Genomic DNA, 25,625 nt, shown 5'->3' with positions numbered 1-25,625 from the left:
GACTCTTCATCTTCATGTGAAAGTACTCTTCAGTAGCCAAGAGGCATTCATAGCATGATTTTGTTGGGTGTTGACTCATTTGCTGGGGTTGCAATAACAAAGAACCACAGACTGAGTGCCTTAAACAGAAATGGATTGTCTCACAGTTCTGGAGGCTAGAAGTCTGAGGTCAAGGTGTCAGCAGGGATGGCTCTTGTTGAGGGCTATAAGGAAGAGCCTGTTCCACATTTCTGGCCTAGCTTCTGATGGTTTCTTGGCTCCTGGACACATCACCCTGATCTCTATCTTCTTCACATGGTGTTGCCTGTCTATTTCCAAATGTCTTCTTCTTTTTTTTTCTTTGCTTGTTTGTTGTTGTTTGTTAATCCTCACTGGGGGACATTTTTCCATTGATTTTTAGAGAGAGTGGAAAGGAGGGGGACAGTGAGAGAGAAACATCGATGTAAGAGAGACACATTGCATGCACCCCAACCAGGTTCAGGGATTAGGCCTGCAACCGAGGTACATGCCCTTGACCAGAATCACCCTGCAGGCCAAAGCTCTTTCCACTAAGACAAACCTGTAGGGCCAAATCTCTTCTTTTTATAATGATTCCAGTCAGGCCAGATTAAGGTTTGTAACTTGATTACCTCTCTAAAGGCCCTATCTCCAAATAAGGTTAAATTCTGAGATACTAGAGGAGAAGATTTCAAGATATAAGGACCCAATTCTTTTTTTAAAAAGTACATCCTATATAATAAAAGTCTAATATACAAATCGACCAAACGGTGGAACAACTGGTCACTATGACATGCGCTGACCACCAGTGGGCAGATGCTCAATGCAGGAGCTGCCCCCAGCTCGCAGGCCTCAGGCCAGCCAAGATGGGTGCCAACAGGGGCCCCCGGATTGCCCTGCCGGTCATCCACAGATTGGCCCTGATCACCAGCCAGACCTAGGGACCCTACCTGAGCATGAATTTCATGCACTGGGCCTCTAGTTTGTTATAAAAGAGTTAAAAGAAAAGTAGATATTACCTAAGTCAGTGGTCGGCAAACTCATTAGTCAACAGAGCCAAATATCAACAGTACAACGATTGAAATTTCTTTTGAGAGCCAAATTTTTTAAACTTAAACTATATAGGTAGGTATATTGTTATTAACTTAATTAGGGTACTCCTAAGGTTTAGGAAGAGCCACACTCAAGGGGCCAAAGAGTCACATGTGGCTCGTGAGCCGCAGTTTGCCGACCACGGACCTAAGTGAACTGATTCATTTATAAAAGATATGGTACCATGTTGGTTTGTAAAGACAAAGAAAATACCATTGATATGAAAAACCCAGAAGTCTGCAATGAAGAATGTTTTTTCAGATTAAATTGTTAAATGATTCTTTCTAACTTGTAGGATTTTGCGTGGAGGCTAGTATAGAGAGGGGTGGTTGTGAGAAGATGTCTTATAAATTGGCATTATATAAACTTTCCACCTACCAAGTCCTTTCTGCACACCTAGCATTCAATCCCCCCAACAGTTCTCGGAGGTGGATGTTATTATTTTCACTTACAAATGAAGAAATTAAGCATCTCCTCGAGGTTAGCTAGATTATTCTAGGCTGACTGGATAAGCAGTGGGGCTGAGACTTGATTCAGATTGCTCTGGTTGCAAATCATCACATGTACCATCCAAAGTAGTTTTATGAAGGTCCTGGTTGAAGACCAAGGGCCACATTCGCATTGGGAAGGTGAGATGCTGCCCCCCAGCACACTTGTTCAAAGAAGCATTAAGCCTCTTGTGGGAACTGCGGCCACAGCACACTCAGCCCCAGGGCACCTTACCTGCCGAGCCAGCTCAGCCTGGTTCAGTGACCCTTGGGGGGGGGGGCGTGAAGGATGGAGAAAAGACAAGAGAAGAAAGCTGGGTCTCAATGGGATGCTGCTTCTCTGATAGAGAGACAGTGCCAGCGCCCACAAGCTGTGTCTTTATTTTATAGCCAGAATCCACGAGGCAAAGTAAGGGCGTGGTCAAGATGTTTACAACATTCTCATGGGTTTTGATTCTACACAACTACATGCACCTGAACTCTATCAAGCCCACATCACTCGGGCACGTAGGGCCACGTGTTCGGACCATAGGTTCAAGCTTACAACTATAGCTGTTGGCTATAATTGTGCTGGGAGGGCTCTGCCCTCCAAGCTGGGACTTGCACGGGGCCACAAGAGGACTGGGCACTCTCATTAGTCCGAGACTTGAACCTGTCCAAACACTGTAGCCGCTCTCCACAAACAACTGTATATGCCCTAGACCAGGGGTGGGCAAACTTTTTGACTCGAGAGCCACAATGGGTTCTTAAACTGGACCGGAGGGCCGGAACAAAAGCATGGATGGAGTGTTTGTGTGAACTAATATAAATTCAAAGTAAACATCCTATACTAATAAAAGAGAAAAATGGTAATTGGCATACAACCGATACCTTTTTCATTGGCTAATCAGCGAGATATGCAAATTAACTGTCAGCCAAGATGGCGGCTGGCAGCCAGGCAGCTGAGAATAGGAGGCTTGGTTGCCCCAGCGATGGAGAAAGTCAAGGATCCCCGCAGCTGCGGGGCTCTGAGCTCCTGAAGCAACAACTCCAAAAGATACAATGTTTCAATTATAGAAGCTAAAAGATGGCGGTTAATTTGCATACTCAGGCTCCAAGCAGAGCAAAGCCAAACAGCCCTGAAGCAGCAGGGCAGAGAGGCCTCAGGGCCTGGGATCAGCAGAGTCGAGAGGCCTCCCGGCCCCGGTGATCAGCGGATCCGAGAGGCCTCCCAGCCCAGTTGATCAGCGGAGCGGAGAGGCCTCCCGGCCCCGGTGATCAGCGGAGCCGAGAGGACTCCCGGCCCCGGTGATCAGCGGAGTCCTGGCCCCGGTGATCAGCAGAGTCGAGAGGCCTCCCGGCCCCGGTGATCAGCAGAGTCGAGAGGTCTCCTGGCCCCGGTGATCAGCGGAGCCGAGAGGCCTCCCGGCCCCAGTGATCAGCGGAGTCGGAGGCCCCGCGATCAGCGGAGCTGAGAGGCTTCCCGGCCCCGGTGATCAGCGGAGCCGAGAGGTCTCCTGGCCCCGGTGATCAGCGGAGCCGAGAGGCCTCCCGCCCCGGTGATCAACGGATCCGAGAGGCCTCCCAGCCCAGTTGATCAGCGGAGCCGAGAGGCCTCCCGGCCCCGGTGATCAGCGGAGCCGAGAGGACTCCCGGCCCCGGTGATCAGCGGAGTCCTGGCCCCGGTGATCAGCAGAGTCGAGAGGCCTCCCGGCCCCGGTGATCAGCAGAGTCGAGAGGTCTCCTGGCCCCGGTGATCAGCGGAGCCGAGAGGCCTCCCGGCCCCAGTGATCAGCGGAGTCGGAGGCCCCGCGATCAGCGGAGCTGAGAGGCTTCCCGGCCCCGGTGATCAGCGGAGCCGAGAGGTCTCCTGGCCCCGGTGATCAGCGGAGCCGAGAGGCCTCCCGCCCCGGTGATCAGCGGAGCCGAGAGGCCTCCCGGCCCCGGTGATCAGCGGAGTCCAGAGGCCTCCCGCCCCGGTGATCAGCGGAGCCGAGAGGCCTCCCGGCCCCGTGATCAGCCGAGAGGCCTCCCGGCCCGGTGATCAGCGGAGCCGAGAGGCCTCCCGGCCCGGTGATCAGCCGAGAGGCCTCCCGCCCCGGTGATCAGCGGAGCCGAGAGGCCTCCCGGCCCGGTGATCAGCCGAGAGGCCTCCCGGCCCCGGTGATCAGCGGAGTCGGAGGCCCCGCGATCAGCGGAGCTGAGAGGCTTCCCGGCCCCGGTGATCAGCGGAGCCGAGAGGTCTCCTGGCCCCGGTGATCAGCGGAGCCGAGAGGCCTCCCGCCCCGGTGATCAGCGGAGCCGAGAGGCCTCCCGGCCCCGGTGATCAGCGGAGTCCAGAGGCCTCCCGGCCCCGTGATCAGCGGAGTCGGAGGCCCAGCGATCAGCGGAGCAGAGAGGCCTCCCGCCCCGGTGATCAGCGGAGCCGAGAGGCCTCCGGGCCAGGGATCAGGGGAGCCGAGAGGCCTCCTGGCCCTGGGATCAGCGGAGCAGCGAGGCTTCCCAGCACCGGGATCAGTGTGACAGGGTGCGGAGCCCCAACCCTCTGATCGGCCCTGCTCTGTGCATGACAGGAGTGGCGCTGCAACCTCCCTATGGACCCTGCCTTGAGTGTGACAGGGGGTGGTGCCCCAACCCCCCAATCGGCCCTACCCTGAGCATGACTGAGGGTGGCATCGCAACCTCCCAATCCGCCCTGCTCTGTGCATGACAGGAGGCGGGGCCCCAACTCCCCAATGGGCCCTGCTCTGAGCCCGACCAGGGGTTACACCTAGGATTAGGCCTGCCCTCTGCCACCCGGGAGCAGGCCTAAACCAGCAGGTCCTTATCTCCTGATGGGTCCCAGACTGTGAGAGGGCACAGGCCAGGCTGAGGGACCTCCTCTCCCAACCCCGAGTGCACAAATTTTTGTGCACTGGGCCTCTAGTCATTACATAAAAGGGTACGGTCTCCTTTTTTTTAGTTTTATTCATTTCAAATGGGCCGGATCTGGCCCGCGGGCCGTAGTTTGCCCACAGCTGCCCTAGACCTAGAATGCCCAACATGTTTGCTCCATGTATAGTAGATGCTCAATAAACACAACCCTTGTGAAGTCGCCACAGAGCTATTGCCTCTGATATGTCTTATCACAAAAAAAGTAGCACTTTCCACAGAGAGACCCAAATGCAAAAATATATTCTCCTCATGAGCTTCCCCATGCCTCACTCCTCCTGCTACTAATGCCTACTGGCCCAGGCAAGAGGGCTTTCTCCTGAGGATGTGGCTGCAGGGATTGAATGAGGCCATCCTCCACTCTGTTCTCCATTGATTCTAGTCCACTGCCATGCAGCTTGTAGGGAAACTGCTTGCATTTGAAGGTCCTGATTGAGAAAAACAGATAGGCACCCAAAGATGCTAACAAGGAGAGTGGATACTTTGCCCTTGAAAATACCGCTGTTCACTACCTCCATGGGTGCTATAAATAATTTTGTCAGTCAGGGGCAGTTCTGGAGTTTAGATAAAAGCTAAAAATGTATAGCTTAATGGAAGCATTTGTAACTCTGGCAAGGTAGCCACAACTTAAAATGCAAACTCCAATAAAATGCTGAGGAGCAAGACAGTCTAGGTTGCTTTGCCCAGATTCCCATCAGTCACAAACACATACTGAGCACGTGGGGTTATTTCAAAAGCAACAGCTTTGCTTCCTGAGTAATCTGTGCTCAGCGGAGAAGGAATGCAGACCAAGTATCCAGAGGGGAGAAAGTTTCTACAGTGCAGGGGAGATCTGAGTCAGAGTCCAGCATGGAGGCCAACCATTTCCCTAGTTTTGTACCCTCTTCTCCTTTTGCCTTTCTTTTTTTTTTTTAATATATTTTTATTGCTTTCAGAGAGGAAGGGAGAGGAAGGGCGAGATAGAAACATCAATGATGAGAGGGAATCATTGATTGGCTGCCTCCTGTACATTGGACCAAGCCCACAACCCAGGCACGTGCCCTTGACCGGAATCGAACCCGGGACCCCTCGGTCCTCGGGCCGATGATCTATCCACTGAGCCAAACCGGCCAGGACTCCTTTTGCCTTTCAATGTTATTTCCTTACGTATTCTTTTGCATTTGCTCAATTTTTGCTGAGAATTCCCTTGTTTCACTCCCAATGAAAATCAAGATTTGAAAAAAATCTGAAATTGGCAGTTTTGACTTTTCTTAGAGGAATAAAAATTGCATGAATCAACACTCTCCCCATTACTCTAGGCCTACATACAGTACATACACCCACCCTCATCTTCCTGGAAGATAAAACAGTACCCTAGAGCAGTGGTCGGCAAACTCATTAGTCAACAGAGCCAAATATCAACAAGTACAATGATTGAAATTTCTTTTGAGAGCCAAATTTTTTAAACTTAAACTATATAGGTAGGTACGTTGTTATTAACTTAATTAGGGTACTCCTAAGGCTTAGGAAGAGCCACACTCAAGGGGCCAAAGAGCCGCATGTGGCTCGCGAGCCACAGTTTGCTGACCACGGCGAGGGTGTGGAAGATGGAGAGGTCAAGAAGCCCCAAGCTTTGCCAAGTTGGGGTTAGAAGCTGCCCTGTGGTCTGCAACCTGGGAGGGGGGGGGGGGATGGAGGAACGGGTAAAGAGGGAGAGAAGAACCTGCACAGTGTGAGACACCACTGCAGAGTAAGCGGTTCTAAGGTGGCATCAATGTCAAGGCAAAACTTCCAAACAGGCTGAGTTCTAGTTGATTCCGGGCGAATGTGCTGGGGAGCCCAGCTCCGGGAATTGGGCAGACTGAAAACATGGAGAGTAGCTTGACCAATGAAAAATGATGGTCGTGACCAAATTAATAGTTTGGCCACCACTCGAAGGGCACCGTGCTAACTTGGGCCTGGCTTCTGTCGTTGGGGTGTCTGAGGTTTCCGAGTGCGCTCACTCCGCACACTTGGGGGCTTTCTTGGAGATGAACAGGGCCATCGAGGAGGGGAAGGAAACGGACTAGAAGAGGCTGAATCTTCAGCTTCTTGCTCCGAAGCCAAGTGTCAGCCCAGCCTGTGGGATTCCAAGGATAGGATGGAGTCCAAGTGGGTCTCCAGCGAGGCCAGGCGCACAGGAAGGAATCTAGGAGTTTAATTAACTACCTACATCCCCCCCCCCCCCCCCGCCCGCCACACACACACACACACACACACACACACACACACACTACACACAACCAATGGAAAAGAAACCCAAATAGGCAAACCCCAAACCGTTTGATCAGAGAAAATTGGGTTTGTCCTTTTTCTCCCTTCACGTCTTTCAATCGGGGGGGGGGGGGGGACGGGGGGGGGTATAAATCGGGGGCGGGGCAGAGGAGACGAGGGAACTGCCCTTGGGAACCGGGCTGCGCCTGGGTGAACTTCTAGCAGATAACCCGCCCCCTGCTCAGTCCAGCCGCTGCGCGCAGAGCCAGTGCTGCCCAGCTCGCCGCCTGCCTCGCCTCGGACAGCCGGGAGACCACCTCGCCACTCGGGCCGAACCGGCTGCGCGTGGGAGCGCCGAGCGGCCTGGATCCCGGGCGGCGTCCGCGCTCCGCGTTTTCGCTCGCGCCGGGCCGGGCGGCCGAGGGCGGGGTGCGCGGCGGCGCGCGGCGCGGGGCTGAGCCGGGAGCACTCGCAGCAGCCGGCAGCCAGCGCCGCGTCCCTCCAGCGGCCGCCGCCGCCCGACAGCGCGCCCCGGACGTGCCTGCTCGCGCCGCCTGCGCCGACTTCCCCGAGGGGCGACGCGGCCGGCACGGCGACTGTCGGGGCTCTGGATGGTCCGCACGCCGCCTGCCCTCGCCCACCCCTGACGCCACGGACCGCAACCCCGCAGACCCGGCGCGGCGCCGAGGACCGTCCAGCCGAGTTCGTTCTCCGTCCTCCGCGCGGGGTGAGTAGCAGCCCGGCTCCGGCGGGCTCTGCAGAGGGGCTGCGGGCGCGGCTTGGGGAGCGAGCCCTGCGGGGGGAAGGCCGGGCACCCTCAGTGTCACCGCGGGGTCTGTGACACCTGGACTGGGTCGGAGCGGCAGGAGATCGGGGAGAAGGTCACAGTCGGTTTGTGGGCTGCGTCGCCTGTGCACGCAGACTTGGGGCTGCAGCACCGAGAGGGCTGCAGCGAGGCTGCCCGCATGGCTCCTGTTGGCTGCATCACAACCCACTCGCCCCTGGATTCTCTCCGGCCGGGAAGCCCGTGCAGTGGCCCCAGAGTTGGGGCGATGCTGGCGCAGGGAGGCGAGGGTGCGTTGGCTTGTGTCCGCCGCTTAGGATCGCCTGTCACCTACCGGCGTCGGGAGGGAGGGTGCCCATTCTCTCCCGAGGCTCCGGGGGGAGGGCCGGCTGCTTTTTGGCAGGGGTGCCTCAGCTGCCCGCTCCACCTCCCCGCCCCGCGAGGAGGTTTTGTGGATGCAGCACGTATGTGGGGAAGAATGGGAGCGTCTCCCTTCCTTCCTTCAGGCAGAAAAAGTTAAAGCAACTGGGCATGTTAATGATTAGCAGGACCGGGACTCAGGATGCAGCAGAAAGCTGTTAAATTTTCATTGCCCTCTAAGAAAAACGAACGGCAGCGCCGTGTTATTTTGGGACTCGGGGAAAATTGTCCACAGATTGTCTGCAGGAGGCTGAAGAGCGAGGTGGGGATGGCGGGAGGTCGGCTGGCGCCGCGCTGAGTTCCAGTTTGCCCAGGGAGGATGCAGAACCACCAGCCAAACACGTTCGCTTGCTGATGTGAGAAAGCGGATGGCAGGCCGAACTGCAGCCATGGACGGACGAGGGGAACAACACGCCATGGGAACCTGCATCAAGAGAACACCTTGCCTCTCCGGAGGAGTTCAGATGCGTCGGTGCCGTAAAAAGCCTGTGTGTGTATATATACGTGGGGCTTTTAGGATGAACTTTATGAAGGACAAATTATACTTAATGAGATTGTCTCTGTGCACGCCGGACAGTTTGGTCTGCCTACTCATTTTAATCAGTACCTCGGAAGGCTGTGTCTGCAGCTGATGTTATATAATTGATGGGCTTCAGCATCAGATATGTTGTAATGCACTTTGGGAGTGAAAGGAACTTCCGTCTGTCCCTGCAGCCAGGCCCAAGGTGTAGCCGGGTGTGGGTTTGCTGCCTGTTTGCCCTGATCCGGCTCCAGATGTGTGAGCTCAGCTGTTGCCTGTCACTTAGGTGACAACTGGCCTTTTCCCACTAAGCCTTTGCTGCCTCCATTATCCTCAGGGAAGTGTCCGTGTTCAGCCGCCTTCTATTATCCAGAGTGGACTCTAGCCCCTTGGGAGGCGGCAGCCTTGTTGACCATCCCCAACAATATGTCTGTTTTCAGACTCTAGGAAAGAAAAAAAAAATCCCCATGACAGCAAGATAGATACATTTTGAATTAAGCACCAACTTAATCCAAAGATTCTGCTTTAATCAAGACAGCTCTGGAAGGATGATGCAATATTTGTCAAGCCTTTTTCTCTGGAACAATATTTACTCCCACCAGGGGATTTTAAACTTAAACAGCAGCCATTTATCTTGCTGTCTGGTGGGGCCCAGTTCAGTTTGCCTCCAATGTGGTCCTAGCTTAGGTGGCTGGCTGGGCCTGGGACAGAAATCTGTCATTGTAGCCCAGCTGGAGCTGAAGAAAGCAAAATACAGCACCTGCTGGTACCAGAGGGTTTTTAAATGCCATCAACTGGTGAGTCAGGAAACACAGAAGGAGATATTTTACAAGCTCTTCCAGAAATGTTTATACAAAGGATTTAAAGGTTAACAATGCATGTGCTCTACATATTAAAACTAAAAGGTGCTAGAAATAAATGCACATTTCCCACAGTTAAGAGTTAGCATACTTGATGATGAACTTGAAAAATCTCTGCTTTAATACATCATGGCTAACAGTAGTGACTCATTCTTGTGAATAAGCCCAGGGAGACAGAGCGGGAGGGAGGGAGGGTGGGAGGGAGGGAAGAAGGGAGGTGGGGGGGGGGGGAATTGGATGGTACATAGAGGTAGCCATATTGATGTGAGCCAGTGGTTTTCCTTCCTTAATTTGGTACCAATGGGTAATTTATCACTCTGTGAACCTATTGGTTCATAGGTTTTTAAAAGAAAAGTGATATATTTTACTAAAGTGTCAGCTTTAATCAGTTCTGCCAGCAAAACCAATGAAACTTTAAAAGTTTATCATGTTTTTATAATCAAGATCCATGGAACCACCATTTGTTTTTATAATAAAGGAGGCTGTAATGAGTACCCAAGTAAAATCTAATATCAGCTGGGGAGAAAAAAATCCTTTTAGGGTTAATAGCTAAACTATTAAGAGTCAGATGTGGGTAAAAGTCTGGTTATTCATAATGTCCTCTCCTTTTGATAACTCTGAAAAGATAAAAGGTTAAAATTTGAAGTTTTTTTAAATTAAGGATTTTAAAAAGTGAGCTTAAATCTAAGTTTTAAAAAGTGACATTTTAAGATAACTTCTCTAAAATCTTTCATAATGACAATAATAACAAAACACAGAGTTGAGTATTATGAGTGACTCTTCATAATACTCATGAAATGAAACAAGAACTAAAAAATATTTTTTCCCCAGTAATTAAGTAGCTCTTTTTGTGCCCTATACCTATAGTTTGGGTTGTCCAACATTAAGGGAAATTATTTTCAGGAATGATTATCATTGGTATTCTAGTTACTGTACTTAATTTCCTCCTTAAAGCCATTTATAAAGAAGAATTTTTTCCTTTTACAAAAGAAAAGTAATTTTAAAAATCTAAGTGATTTTCATTGAGGATAGAAATGTTCAAGATGTCACTTGATCAGGAGAGGGCCCTTCCTCTTAGAAAAATAGCTCCCTCTGGTTTCCCCTTCATTTTGTATAAAATAATACCAATTCTGGAATTCTGAGTTGTGTGAGAATATTCAATGTGCTTAAATCCAGGTGCAGTTATTCCACAACAGAGAGGAGTTAGGAAAGTGAATGAGCTATGTTTCTTGGTTGGTTGATTAGTTGGTTAGTTGGTGGTTTAAGGAACCATTACTTCTTTTTCTTGTGGTCACAGGATAAAACAGTGCCCTATTTCCCACTAATATCTTTAGAAGGTTGGTGTGAGCAAACGAGTTGGGAAAGGAAACTAGAATAATCCTGGTGCCAAGTGGTGCCTTGGTGCAGTTCCTGGAAACCTCAGGCAACACGCGGAGCCCGCGCTCTGACAGAGTGCCAGGGACGGAGGTGGCATCAGGGGAATTGCAGCCCTCCCGCTTCTGGACTTCTCCACCGCTGGACACACATCGAGTGCAGCGCCTCAGCTCCCCAGTAACGAGTACTCACACCTTATTCATGGCCGCGCCATCCTGGAGGAAAGGACATTAGCCGCATGTGTGTTGGTGAAGCAGCATCATGGTGGAGCGTGGAGCAGTGGGAAAGGCCTGGCCTGGCTGCATGGTGACCCACCTACGCCTCGCTTCCCCCCTTCCCCTCTCTGCCGAAGGAGAGGTGGTGGGAAGAGACATGCCTTACAAGTTGGAGCCCGCTGATGTCATGACACTTCTGGCGCGGAGACACGACAGAATAATCAGACCCCTTTCCTGCGTGCCAGAATGACACGATTTTTCCAAGAACCGTTCCCGAGCCAGTGGTCTACTGGCCCCGACTCTTTCCAGTTACTAGGGGGGGATCAAACCTCTCCACGAGAATGTAATAATCCTTCCCGCGTCTCTGTGTTGTGCACATGTTTAAACTAAACTCTAAGTGCCTTTCGGTCACTTTTGAAGGGACCTCTCTCTAGGAACAAGAATGATTGCCCAGCCTGGACTGATTAGAACCTTTCGGGTTCATTTCCCTAGAAAGAGAGATTTTAAAACAAAAATAAAAACGTCAGCAAGGCAGAAGCAAATGTCAACATTTTAAAACCTAGAGCTGTAAACTAGCAAGCAGCTGTCATTTTTACCGTTACTTAACTCTCTCCCCATCCCCCTCGTCCCTGAGTTTGGTCCTAAGTGACCCTAAAAAACAACTGACCAATTAAACTGAAGTTCCATTTTTCCCCACTGGTAGATTGGGGGTAAACTCTTGGGAGAGATGCCTTTCATTTCTAGTGGATTACACTTCAGGAGAGAGAAAAAAAATGAGTTGTGTTATTTCAGTTGCTCTGGTGCTGAAGTCATGGTCTCCTTTCTAAGAGTTTGTCCCGGGTCCTGATTTACAGCCCCCACCAGCCTTTGCTTTGTGCATGCTCCTCTCTGTCTCCTTCTTTTGTCTTTGCTTCTCTGGAAAGAAAGGTTTGTCAATAACGCGGTGAAAATATTGCAGTCAGATGCAGACCTGTAAGGAGACTCCTCCGCGCACTGTGCTCTCACTCAGCTGCCCTTCTTTTATCTGAGGCTCAGATCCCACAGCTCGCAATTATGGTCTTTGACTTCGGTAACAATTCTGTTTGAAATGTTTCCAATTACACACAATATTGGCGGTATGTAGCAGCTGCATGCCAAAAAGCATTTCGAAGTATGTTCCAAGAATCAGGCTGTGTGATTGCTTTTAATTTAAATAAAGGCTATTTGGTTTCCTGTGAAGTTTTTTAGAACTACCTTCGCACACACACCCATTTGTGTTACCTTTAACAAAAAAAAAAAGAGTCTGATATAAAGTAGACACCACTTAATGTGATACAACATTGGCCCTGGGTTTCTAGGAAGGCCCTTTGCTTTGAGCAGGCAGAACTGAACTGTTCAAGGAAACTTGAAAGAGACATTGTACAGCGGTTTGGATTTCCCCAAAGGAGAAAAGGCTATCTGATAGCATATGATAAGTAGCTAATATTTTCAAGCTTTTCCACCTTTTTTAGGAATCTGTCATTATCATTATCTTTTTAGATCACTGGAAATTGTTTGGTACACTATCTTTCCTTCAAATTCCTCTGTTTTTCTTTTTTTTGTGAGCCCATGAACATGTGTTAAAAACGCATCAAAAGGCAAGAACAAGGACAATAAGAATATTCTTAAAATGGGAGATGGGGGGAACCAAACCCTCTGGATTTGCCCCCTCTGTGGGCTTCAAATCTCTGAACACTGAAACCTTTTAAAACAGTAGTGGTTTAAGTCTTTTAATAGCTACCAGATATACTTGACTTATTAAATCTGCAAATAAGAAAATATACACTCTCAGGACTTGGAGTGAAGGGACTGGTTATGGGACTGGAGGGGGTTCTGTTTCCAGGCTGGTTTGTTGGCCCATTTGAAACATAACACCTCGAGCTAGAGGCTATCCAATAGCAAGGTGCTAAGATGGTACTAATTAAGATGTTTTCACATTGGCTCTTTCAATCCTGGCAAAAACATCCAATAGAATATAGTGCTTCTTTGGGTTGAACAGTAGTTGACTTGCATAAATGCCAAGATCTCTTCTGGCATTTTTGGAACTCCTCCATCGTGTAATAAATAGTGCTGTATAATCCAAATTTGTAAATGCCATGTTTCATGTAGCCCCTGTAGAGACAGCTGAAATTAACCGGGGCTGCAGGGATCATTGAGATCCTGGAGGTTAGGTTACTGCCTAGATCCAAAGAACGACCACTAATGAACCATAGTGGAGGCCTTTGATCAAATCTAGGAGAAGGTGTGAGGCTGGCCTTAGTATAGCAGTGTACTGTGAAGCAGTGCCCACCAGCCACTGCTGAGACCTGTCCCTTCTCCTTGGAAACTGTCTTTCAATTAAGTAGACCTTCTTAGAGGAAATTTGCTCAACTCAAGGGAAAATGAGGTTTATGTTGCTTTACCAGCTGAGCACCCCAGCCTGCCAGACACCCGCCCCACACAGGCCCATTGCTATAGTGACAAAACCCACAGTAACTATGGTTGAATTTCTATATTGGCCAGCTCTTCTGCCCTCATTAAAATGCTGTCTTCTGGATACACACATATGCACTCACATACACACACACGCACACACACACACACACACACCATTCTTTCTTACTAATAATAGTAAACTGACTTAAAACCATGTTATAATTTCACCAAAGGCATGTATACTTTTATTTTTTGCTTATCTCACTGATAAGCAAATAATATGGTAATCTCCTGAAGAAACTCATACCTCGTTAACTGTAACTGATATTTCCGACTGTTACTTACATACCTGAATAATCTAAGTTCCTTAGTTAGGATCTGAGAAAGGGCTAGATAGAGTGGCATTCGCTTTGCTTTAAAACATGTCTTCCAAACAATGTAGGGCATGGTTGGATTTTATGTAAGAAGACTGCTTAGTGCTCTCGTGTTGAAATACTTGTTGTGTGTGTCAAAAGAGACAGCATTTTAAATTCTTCTGTGACTATGTAATTAATAAGTATGCTCAGTGCTTGAAGTATATGCATATTACATAATTTTTAGCAAGAGATAAAGTTAGGTCTGAAGTGCATTAGAGAATCACAGATGTTTCTTGTAAGGAAATACATATGCTCCAGAGGAATTTTGAACTGCTTTCTGATGCTTAGCTTTGTTCATTGCAAGGATCATATGAATAATTTCATTGAGTGGCCTTAGTTCTTATTTACACAAGCCTCGAGAAAGGAGCCGAAGTGATAAATAACTTGCCCCCCCACCCAACCCAGTTCTGTAATGCTTCAGCCTTTTATGTTCTTGTGAATGTGGAGAGAGGAAATAAAATATACAGAGAAGATGTTTGTGTTTAACTAACTTAATCATATATGTTCCCTTTGTGGGCCTTCTATAAGTTTAAACAGCTTGGCAGGCTAATGGCCAAAAACATGTCCTCAAATACTGCCAAACATGTTAAAGGCAGACCAGGCGTTCCGCATATTGAAGTATTGGAAATGGATTTTTTTTAACCTTCTGAATTTAAAATAGAAAAAAAAATCACACTCTTCTTTCCCCTTCCTTACCCACAGAAACCAAAATTATTATTCGTTGCAGTGCTGAAATGAGACATTGATAGGAATAACGATATTTGTGCGGGAGTGTTTTAAACTAGTTTGATTTGGCTGGTTTGGCAGGAAGCAACCCGGTTGCCATGGTGTATGACGGGCCTTTTTTTTTTTTTTTTTTGTATGTATATGCTTGCGTTGCCTGTAGACACTGGCTTTTTAACGTCGGTACAGTAACTTTTGGCCAAGTACTGTCCATTTACCCTGCTTCTTCTTTGAGCAGACATTCAAGAATAGACAGTAGTGAGGTGGTATAAAAATACAAAAAAAAAAGACCGTTTCTCTATAGTCTTTTTCTGAAAACCAGAAAACTTGGACTGTAGTGCAATAGCTGTGTGATTTCCGGTCAGCCTCGCAGCTTCTCTGGGCCTCAGTTTCCTCATGTAAAAAGTGAGGGAATTAGGCTAGATCAGTGCATTTTAACCAAAGGTTTGAATTGTAAACACCTATAGAGCTGTTTCAGAATGCAAATACACAAAGATGTTTAGGGCAGTAGGTTTGGGGTGGAGTCTTGTCCATTTAACTTGAAAGAGCTCCTCAGGTCATTTGATGCACTAAGGAGCTACTGAAGTAGATCATCCCTAAGAGTGTGTTCCAGTCCTAAAATGTTGTATTTCTAATCCTATAGGCTGAACACTCCCCCTTCCTTCCTCCCTCCCTCCCTCCCTCCCTCCCTCCCTCCCTCCCTCCCTCCCTTCCTCCCTTCCTTCCTTCCTTCCTTCCTTCCTTCCTTCCTTCTTTCCCCTTCTGACCTTTCTTTCTCTTTTGTTCATTCATTCATTCATTTATTCATTCACTCATTCCTAACAGCTATGTTCATTCCAAATGCTGCTGTCAAAATCTTATAGATATCATTTCACTAGTAACCCAGCTCCAGGAAGCTCTTTGTTCTGCTCCTGTGAGTCGATGGTAATTCATGTGCGGGAAGAGCCATGCTTGTTCACCTTTGGGTACCCACCGCCTTACACAATGCCTGGCTTTAGCAGACACTTAACATCTACAGAGAGTCCCAAAAGTCAGGAAAGTTTTTGAAAATGTTAAGTTAGTTCTGTTTTTAAATAATATGCTCAATACGGGGGGTTTTTTTTGGTCAACCTCCAGATACCTTTCAGGTGAAGTGCCTCTAAATGTAAAACAATGGGTATAATTGTTCATCTGGAAAACAACATTATAAATACATTATTTTTCTTATGTTTCCAGATTTTGGGGATACTCTATAGTGTTTTGATTGTTTTGTTTGTTTGTTTGTTTGTTTCAGATTAACAATTGCTTTAAATTTGAAGGTACTTCACCTGAAAAGATAGCTGATAGTTAGAGGGTGACTCCCCCCCACCAAAAAAAAAAAAAAAAAAAGATATCAAGCATATTACTTGAAAATATAATTAGCATACTATTGAAAATTAGTATATTCTATTAAAAACATTATTTACCCTTATTTCCTTACCTATTGGGCTCCTGCATTTGTTGAATGAATGAATGTCCAGTTTTCTGTTGTCATCTTAGAGTGTGTCCATTTAAAAAATAGTCCCTCCCAGACAGTGTGGCTCAGTGGTTGAACATCAACCCATGCCCCAAGACGTCACCAGTTGGATTCCCAGTCAGGGCACAGTATCCATGCCCAAGTCCTGGGCTGGATCCCCAGCAGGAGGCAGCCAATTGATGTTGATTTTTCCCTCTTCCATTATCTTTTTCTCTCTAAAAAAATAAAAAATACTTTATGAAAAAAAAGTCCCAACCATATCACCACAAAGGTTTCAAAGCTTATCTGACAAATTACAACTTTATTACAATTTTATGTCTTATTTTTAACTATTCTAAATTAAAAAGACAAAAAAATTAAATAGCTCTTTACAGGGTGCGGCAAAAGTAGGTTTATAGTTGTTCGAATGGAACATAATACAACAATTAATAAATAATAATACAAGAATAAACTTTTGCATACTCACAACTATAAGCCTACTTTTGCCCAACACTGTATTAATGAATGTTTCTTTATAGTGTGTGTGTGTGTGTGTGTGTGTGTGATTAAGCCCTTTGTCCTTTTCAACAACATAAATACCAATTTCCATTTTTTTGGATTAGTGAGGCAATCTTAAACTAGCTAATTATAAATTATTTTTTATAGCCAGCACCTATTTTGATCCTTCTTTAGTCATAATTCGATATATCTTTCATACCATATAAAATGCTTTAAAACTGTTCATATCCATACCTCCTAGAAGTTCACTTCCACAATGTAGATATATTTTTGTTCTAGATAAGATAATTCAGAGTCTCAATAAAATATGATAAGCACACTCAGTTTTTCTAATAATAACTATGATGTATCTGAAAGTTTTATTATTAAGCATTGGAGAATTCTGTTGCATAGTTTTGTGGAAATTGATTAAAAAGGTTTGTTGTTCATAGTGTGTCTTTTCTTTTTCTTCTTCAGTCTTTGAAATTTTGGGTTATTTCCTATCATTATCCATTATTTACACTATTACTGTAGTGTAGAGCAAAGGTAGGGAACCTTTTTTCTGCCAGGGCCATTTGGATATTTATGACAGCATTGGAGGGCCATGCAAAATTATCAACTTAAAAATTAGCCTGCTATATTTGGTCAGACATTTCATTAACACCCCTAATGCCTTGGCAGGGCCAGACCAAATGACTCCATGGGCCTTACTGGCCCGCAGGCCGGACGTTCCCCACCCCTGCTATAGAGTACAAATAGACAAAATAAAAAGAACTTAACCAGTCAGTACTGCTTCTGGTTGTGTCCTACATAGTACAAAAGAAAGGAGAAATTTGATACTTTATGTAGTTCATTTGATTTTGTTGTTGCATATGCCATTCTTAGAGGGGAGGGTGTTTTGTTTTCAGAACTTTAAAAACCCACCATTCCAAAACCTGGGTAACTGCCCAGTTTCCTTTGAGCTTCTTCACTGTGTAGGCATGGCCAGAAGCAAAGTCAGCTAGCTTTGGCACTTTTTTCATCCCGTATGCCCATTGCCAAATCAAATAATCAGGGCCTCAGAGTGGAAATGTCTACCTGAATTATCTAGGTTGTTTGCACAATGTAACTGGAAAGCTCTCTCTTCTGATTATGTGGAGAGATACTGTGAGGAACTTCAGTTAGGAAAAAAGATTAAGTTGTATGTACAGGGTTTAAGGGTCATTGAAGATAAACTGAGAGTTGGTTCAGGTATTGTATGAAGCTTTATTATTTCTACATTTCACTTCCCTGAAATTTACAGCGAATCTCCCTGTCTGTGCTAGACTTCAAGCTAATACAAAAGGACACCTGTAGGCCTTTCCAGGTGGGCTCTTGGCGCACTCCATCCTTTTGGTTCTCTGCTCAAAAGTCACCTGATGTTAGACAGGCCTTCCTGATCTCCCTATATAAAATAGCACCCTTGCCTTTCCTCAGACACCATCCCAGCTCTCCTGAAACCCTTTAACCGGCTTCTCCAAAGCACTTATTATCTGACAGGTATTTACTTATATAGTTGTCTATTCCAGGAAAAAGTCTTTATTCCATCTTGTCTATTGCTTTATCCCCATTCTTGAAATATGCCTGACACATTGTAGGTGCCTTAATATATATCTGCAGAATCAATTGCTATCTTCTATATATATAAAAGGCTAATATGCAGTGTCCCCTCAGGAGTTCAACTGGGAGTTCGATCGCACACTATGACATGCACTGACCACCAGGGGGTGGTGCGGAACAAAGGAAGGCCCCAGCCGGCAGCTGGCAGCCAGGGAAGGGAGGCCAGGCGTAGGGACCCTACCCGTGCACGCATTTCGTACACCGGGCCTCTAGTAGATATATAGGAAGTTAGCTAGCCATGCTTCTAATTGGAGCACTCCCTCTCCAATCTAATAATATGTAGTACTAAGCAGGTCAGAGCGATTTAAGCTTATATTCTCATTCTTATGACAGAACTATAAAGTTAGCAAATGGCCACTCTCATTTTAAAGAGTAAGCATCTGTGGACCATTTTAATGTTATAATGGAAAATAAAGACATGTAACAGTATAAAAACAGAAACCAGTATTATGTTTTAATCTAAGCAAAAATTTTCAGAATAGAGATTTTTGTTGTTGTTTTGAGGAGAAGGGGAATATATATACATGTGTGTATATATATATGTGTGTGTGTATGTGTATATATATATACACACACATTTATATATATTTTGCAGCTAAAGTATCTGAGCTGCATAAAGCCAGAGAAACATGCTAGAATATAAGGAAAGAGACTGATCAAATAAATACCTCTCTCCCTTCTTTCCACCACAAAGGGATCAATGAAATGCAATCATATAGCAAACTGATGCCGTATTAATAGAAGTAAGATTGAATATTTGCAATAAGAAAGCTATGTGACTGTCCTTTCTCTAATGCATCCACACTACTTGGCAAACTTCAAAAAAAAAATAGAGGCAATATCATCAGACAGTCTTGTGATGTTGCTCTGTATGTTGAAACAGAGTTGATACTTTCACTCAAGAAATCCCAACTTAAAGTCCCTGGCTGGGTAGCTCAGTCAGTTATAGCATCGTCTCAATACACCAAGGTTGTGGGTTTGATCCCCAGTCAGGGCACATACACAAATCAATCAATGAATGCATAAATAAGGGAAATAACAAATTGATATTTCTGTCTTTCCCTTCCTCTCTCTTTCAAATCAATCAATAATTTTTTTTTTTAAATTCTGACTTAAATTTCAGAGGTGAAGAGCTAATCCTCTAAGTGATTTCAGCCAGCTTGTTAGGAAACCTAGTTGCTTGAAATTATTATTTTAGTGTCTCAGTTTCCAGAGTTAAATTGGCAGTGAGTCAGCTTTCCTGTTAAAGAGCTAAGCCAACTTATTGTCCAGAAATTATCATGTTTTAACTCAGGGTTCTTTACTAAAAATAAGACTGTGTGAAGGACACAGAGCACTTTCAGATGCCTTTCATTTGCCTCCACTGCATTTTGTGTGGAGGTCTAATCAAGGTTATCTCTGATTTACTGATGAAGAAATTGCCTGTCAGTTCAAGTCACAGCTTCCTAAGGAGCTTTAGTTTGGCAGTTTCTAAATAAGTTAACATTTGCCGTTCAGTTTTTAGAAAGAAAAAGAAAGAAAGAGGTGTGGCTCAGTTGGTTGAGCATTGTCTAAGGTACCAAAAGGTTGCTGGTTTGATTCCCAGTCAGGCACATTCCTGGGTTGTGGGCTGGATCCCCAGTAAGGGGGTGCAGGAGGCAGCCAATCAATGTTTCTCTCTTTCTCTCTCTCTCCCTTTCTCTCTCCTCTAAAATCAATAAAAACCATATTTTTAAGAAATAAGCAAGCATTAGTAACTGATATAAAATTGTATAAAGATGTTTTATTGTTTTGTGAATATTACTGTGTATGTGTGTTCTAAATTAAATGCTTTCAGATACCTCTCCTACTAACTAACTTGCATGTGATCTTGGATAAATCACTGAATTTTCTGGACTTCTTACCTGCTCTTGGACACAGTTTCCTCAGTTATAAAGTGAAGGAGTTGGTGAATTTTTTGGCTCAGAATGTCTTAATTCTAAAATACTGTACTGGATTTGAAGACTATAACTTCAGGGGGGTATATAATACATTAGAGCTGATATTCCTTTTTATTAATTATTGCTATCTAAGTGTCTGACTAGAATTATTTAATGATCTACTCAAAATTATTCCTATTACCCAGATGCAACTTTTAAAAATGATCTCTTTATTCATGATTCAGTGTGGATAATTCAAAATTCAACAATAGCTTTGTTTTAAAGAGTTAAGAGAATATACACTTTCCCTTACCAAAAGTCTGTCTTAATAGGTGCATTAGTGTTTAATATGAGGAGCTAAAAAATACAGTAATATTAAGAGCAAATTATTAACCTGATATATTTACAACAATGGCATCTTATGTTCAGACTAAAACTTACAAATGTGAGTTCCGTGTTTACACATAGGAAATGTGGAAATTTTTAAAAGTGGAACTCAGAGTGGCATGTTCACTTATTCATGTGATCAGTAGTGACTATAACTTTGTATAAGAATGTGTGTGTACATTGACCAACTTGGAATTAATTTTGGGAGCTTTAGAGAGAGTTTCCTGCAAAAGAAAAATAACTCAATATCCATTTTAGCTACATTCCTAATATTTTTTAAACCATAATAATATTCTTATCTCCCCCACTCTCCAAATTAAAGTTGGTGTAACTATGCAATAAATGGTGAAACTCTTTCTCTATTAATCTTAAATACTACATGTTGGCATATGTCACCATACCTACTGGCCTGGGTGTTCCATTTCTACAGCACTGTGATTAATTAAACCACTAACTTCTTAGCAAATTCTCAGGACCTTGGATCTTATTCGCATTTTAATTAGGCTCAGCCTGAAGTCACAAGCAGCCCACCTTGAAGTATTATAGCATCTGTATTATATCTCAGAAGATGGAGTTTGTGAGTGGTTCCCATGAACACGGCAGTGAGCCATGGCGCATCCCCCTGCAGGTTCCGAAGTGAGTGAAGTGCTGCTGTTCCAATAGGAAGGACTGTATAAATGTGACATTAATAATCACCAGTTTGAATCTGGGTCACTTTAGCCATGACTCAAAGATCAAACGCTATCAGATGGTAATGAGTGTGTGAAAGTACTGCAGGAAGACATTCCTTCCCTTAATGACACCTTTGTGGGCCTTCTCAGCGACTGGAAGGGAAGTGACGCCGCCTCTGCCCCTTGGTCTGGAGGCCAGCCCTCCTGGTTCCAGCTGGCACACTTCTGCGGAGATGTTCTAGGAACGGTTCGCGGTGGTTTCTATTGTTGTAGCTGCTTACGTGGATATACAGAACCTTTCATCTTTTGCCTCCTTTCCTGACCATTTATTCACTTCAAAGTGATGGCAGCTCTTTTGCATAGTCTCTGCCGTCTTTTTCCTCTTCCTGAAAAGTAAGGAGAAATTGCACTTACAAATAAGTGGACTTTAACCATTTAATGTTACACGTAACTGGTTTTATTTCCGTTTGGGGATATCATTTTCATTTGGACACACCGTCATGGAGCCCCTGTGGTTTGCCAGGCCCTATGGTAGGCTCTGGGAATACAAACCTGAAATAAAAGGGGTTCCTGTCTTGAAAGAGCTCACTGTTTTGCAGGGAGGGAAGGCATTTAAGCAAAATATTGTGGTAGAGGCAGGAACAGAGAAATGTACTAGATGTAATAGTGTCATAAAGGTAGATTATGGTGCGGATTACGGAGGAAGGCTGCCAGGAGGAGGAGATGGTTGAGCTGGGTATTAACGACTGAATAGGAGTTGGCCAGACCATTACATCGGAGAAGGGCCCAGTCTAGGTAGATAGAAAAGTGTGGGCAAAGGCAGGAAACATGAGACAAGCATGATGCTCAGTGGATAGCAAGACTATATTTGGCTCTAAGATTAATTAAGATTTTAAGTCATGGACTTATTGCCACCTTTATAAAACTTCAGTTTCCATCAGAAAGTATAACTGTGATTCTTTTTCATGTGGTTGACTTTAGACTTCTGAATAAGTACTCTCTATTCTCCTTCAGTGTTGCCTCTACCTGGCCAGCCTGCTGGGCATTTGCATGTGTGTCTTTTCACTGTTATGGTGCTACAATCTAAATTTATTTACTCTTCGGTTTCACTGCCAGGTTTCAGTTTTAGCCTCAAGTGTTTAGACAACATTATAGAATGAGTGTTACACTTTTATGACATTTGCTTTAGTACTGTAAGAGCTTTCTGTGAAAGCTAATGGGTGGAAAAAAAGAAGCGTGAATGTCACCAAGTGGCTTCCATATGTGTTTTATTGTGTCAGTTTTGTTTTCATGAAAACTTTTTTTAATCTTAAAAAAAAAACACAAAAAAACCTTACCAAACAGAAATAGCAGACAATAGGGAAGAACGATATCTTCATTTCCTGATTGTTATCTCTTGAACTCCTTTTTAAAAACTATGATTCAGCTAGGGGAATAAAAGCCATAACAATATAATTTTAAAATACTGTACTTTTAAAAGCAAATCATGTATGTTTGTTTTTCAAAGCTATAATATCAATACCTAAGCTGGAAGGTTCCCCTGTGGTTCAATATGTGGTTCTTCAGTGTGGTGATATTAAAATTGTGATTTAACATATTTTGGAATTTCTGCCGTCTAATTGTTCATTGAGCAATCAGTACGCTTTCAGGCAGTCTGGTGTGTGATAAATATTTTGCAGCATATGTGGCTGAACATGCCAATTTCAAAGGGCTTTACGAGCTTTGATTAATTTTCACAACCACCAGATGACTCTGCTTCATTAATGGGAAGCCCGCAGACAGTAGAGCTCAGAGCATTGCTCGAATTCTTCCAGCAAAGTGGGTTTCAAACTTCTTTTCTCAACCTCAGCATGGGAAGTGGGACTGTTCTTGTTGGGAGGCAGAAAAGGGGCTCGTTATAGGGCCGTCAGATGTATTGAAATAAAAAAAAAAATACGAGATGCTAAACTTGAATTCTAGATAAATAATATTTTTAGTACAATGTGTTCCAAATATTACAAGTCCCTAAAAAAAATGAGTTGTCTATCTGGAATGCAAATTTAACTGGGTATCCTGTGTGTACCTGACAACTCAGAGCTCCCGGCTGTCACCCCACCCTCAGCCACGTGTGGGTCCTGGTTCTCAGGACACAGTTTGAAAACAACAGATAGAAGAACTCTATACAGATGCTGAGAGAGAATGAATAGTACAGAATGGGATCGCTTTTCTCGGCAGTGTTAGAGAATCTCCATGATCGTGCATCCATCGTTGCACATAAAAATTTCAAAGAATTACTACCTTTCTTGTTTCTTAGGGTAAAATATCTTAGTCTCCCAATCTTTGGGAGCCATGTGAGATCACCTATTTGTAAAAGTCAGTTTAACTCCCGTAAGTAGGAGAACTGCTGGTGTAATCAGAGTTGCAGGCTGGCCAAGTAGAGTCCATACACACAAAGGGAAAAAGGGGTGGGAGCTCTCGAGGGTGATTCTGAAGCAGCCCGGGAGAAAAATGTCTCACACCAGCTTCTTCTTGTCTTCTGGTCCAGTTGGCGTGCACCATGTTTTAGTGGCCCTGGCTTGATGACAACACCCATTAAAATTATTGGGTTATTTTGCTCCAGTATTTTAATTTTTAAAAAAATTGATTTCAGAGAGGAAGGGAGAGGGAGATAGAAATATCAATGATGAGAGAGAATCATTGATCAGCTGCTTCCGGCATGCCCTCTACTGGGAATCAAGCCCTCCTGTTTCATAGGTTGACGCTCAACCACTGAGCCACACCGACCAGGCTGCTCCAGTATTTTGAAGCAGTCCTTGGGTATCACTCTCACTTTTCAAACCAACTCGCCCACCGAGTGTTACTTCCTCGGCCATTGAAGTTCTCAGTGTAACCCAGCACAATCTGATTAGCGCCCAGAAGCCATTAAGTTTGCTTAGGGTACCAGTACTCAAAGGACTCAGGATTAACTGATGAAACATATTTCTTTAAATATAAAGGGTGTCCCAAAATTCACGCAAGAAGTAATTTTGATAGAAAACACAGGTTTATAACTAAAAATTGTAAATTGTAAATTTTTTATTGATTCATAAAGTATACAATATGAGGTTATGCATGGAATAGCACATCGGGTAAATGGCCTCCACGGCTTTGCTGGCACATACTCAAAGCCATGATCTTCATTGGTCTTCATTGTCCCTGCTCCTGGTCCATAATTGGTACTTGGTAATGCTTATCAAATTGAAGGGATTGAAATCAAAGGGCAACAGATATTAGAATCTGATTCAATAAACCAAGTAAAATTAGGCTTTTATTTTTTGTTGTTGTTAATGCTCATGCAAAATTCAAATCTTGCATGAATTTTGGGCCACCTTTTATAAGAAACTGAGGACCCTCTTCTGCCTCTGTGGGAACCCAGCTGCTTTGGGTTTGATGCCCTGCTAACTCCCTATGTTGTTGTTGTTTTGTATTTGCAAAAATGTTAGGAGTGGTTTACTTCATGGTGGTTAAATTAGGAATGGGTATGATTTTACTCTTTGTTTCTTTTTCAATTTTTCCAAAATGTTTGCTATAAGTATGTTACTTTAAAATCAGAAAAGCAAGTATTAGTGATATACAGGGTGGGGGAAAGTAGGCTTACAGTTGTTCATATGGAAAATAATACAATACTTAATAAATAATAATACCAGAATAAACTCTGTGTTTCACATACTCACAACTGTGAACCTACTTTTGCCCCACCCAATATTTTAAACATTTGCAAAGGAGCAAAAGCCCATAAACAATATTTCCATTTTTAAATGGAAATCATCTGAGCTTTAGCTAATAATTTTTAAAATTTGTAAATGTTTATATATTTTTGAAGGTCAATTGTAATGTGAAACCTACCCAAATTGTTTAGACTTAAAATTTATCTCATTCATTCAGGCATTTGTTTATTCATTCAGCAATATTTATTGAAGAACTATAATGTAGACATATTTCTATATATTACAAGAAAGGGGGCAGTGGATGGAAGGAAAAGGCAAGGGAGACCCAAAGATAGAGGACCCATGATCTCCATCCTTCAGGACTTCACTATCTTATGGGGCTGGTTGGAGATGTACCCAGACAGGTACATCTGAAATGGGGAGAAAAAGTGATTGGCCTTAATTAGCAAATGAGCTCTCTGATGTTCAGGAGGCTGCGTGTCATCATCAGTACCGGATGATCACCTGAGTCCAGTTCATACTTTTGCGCCATAAAAACAAGTGCAAGCTCCTATCCCTGGAGCTGGGTCTGCAAAGCCATCAGGATCCCTGGTTGTTTTCACACACAAAGCCTGGAGCCCTCCCTGGTATGTGTTGACCAGTAGTTAGATCAGCCTGCGCACCAGAGAATGGCAGACTCTATTCCTGGTCAAGGGTGCGTACCTGGGTTCCAGGTTCGATCCCTGCCCAGGTTTCTCTCTCACATAGAGGTTTCTCTCTCTCTCTCTTCCCCTCCCTCCCTTCTACTCTCTCTAAAAATCAATGGAAAAAGTATCCTTGGCTAAGGATTAACAAACAAACAAACAAAAAAAAGGCCTGGGACTCTGCTTCCCACTGCTGGCTTTAGATACAAGCTGGATTTGTGCTGGG

At 44.7% G+C, this 25,625-nt stretch overlaps 1 protein-coding gene across 1 annotated transcript in view; it reads left to right on the top strand.

Moving 5' to 3' along the window:
• Window positions 1-7,321: 7,321 nt before the first annotated feature.
• The window catches only part of PRICKLE1 (prickle planar cell polarity protein 1), a 103,014-nt gene continuing 84,710 nt past the window's right edge, over window positions 7,322-25,625 (top strand). Inside the window, exon 1 of the mRNA XM_059682612.1 lies at window positions 7,322-7,446. The gene's annotated coding sequence lies outside the window, so the exon portion shown is untranslated. The remainder of the gene's footprint in view (window positions 7,447-25,625) is intronic.

Source organism: Myotis daubentonii, chromosome 2 (genome assembly GCF_963259705.1).
Source record: "Myotis daubentonii chromosome 2, mMyoDau2.1, whole genome shotgun sequence".
Lineage (NCBI taxonomy): Eukaryota > Metazoa > Chordata > Mammalia > Chiroptera > Vespertilionidae > Myotis > Myotis daubentonii.
The sequence above is the reverse complement of the archived record's forward strand: the minus strand, read 5'-3'. Positions and strand labels throughout refer to the sequence as shown.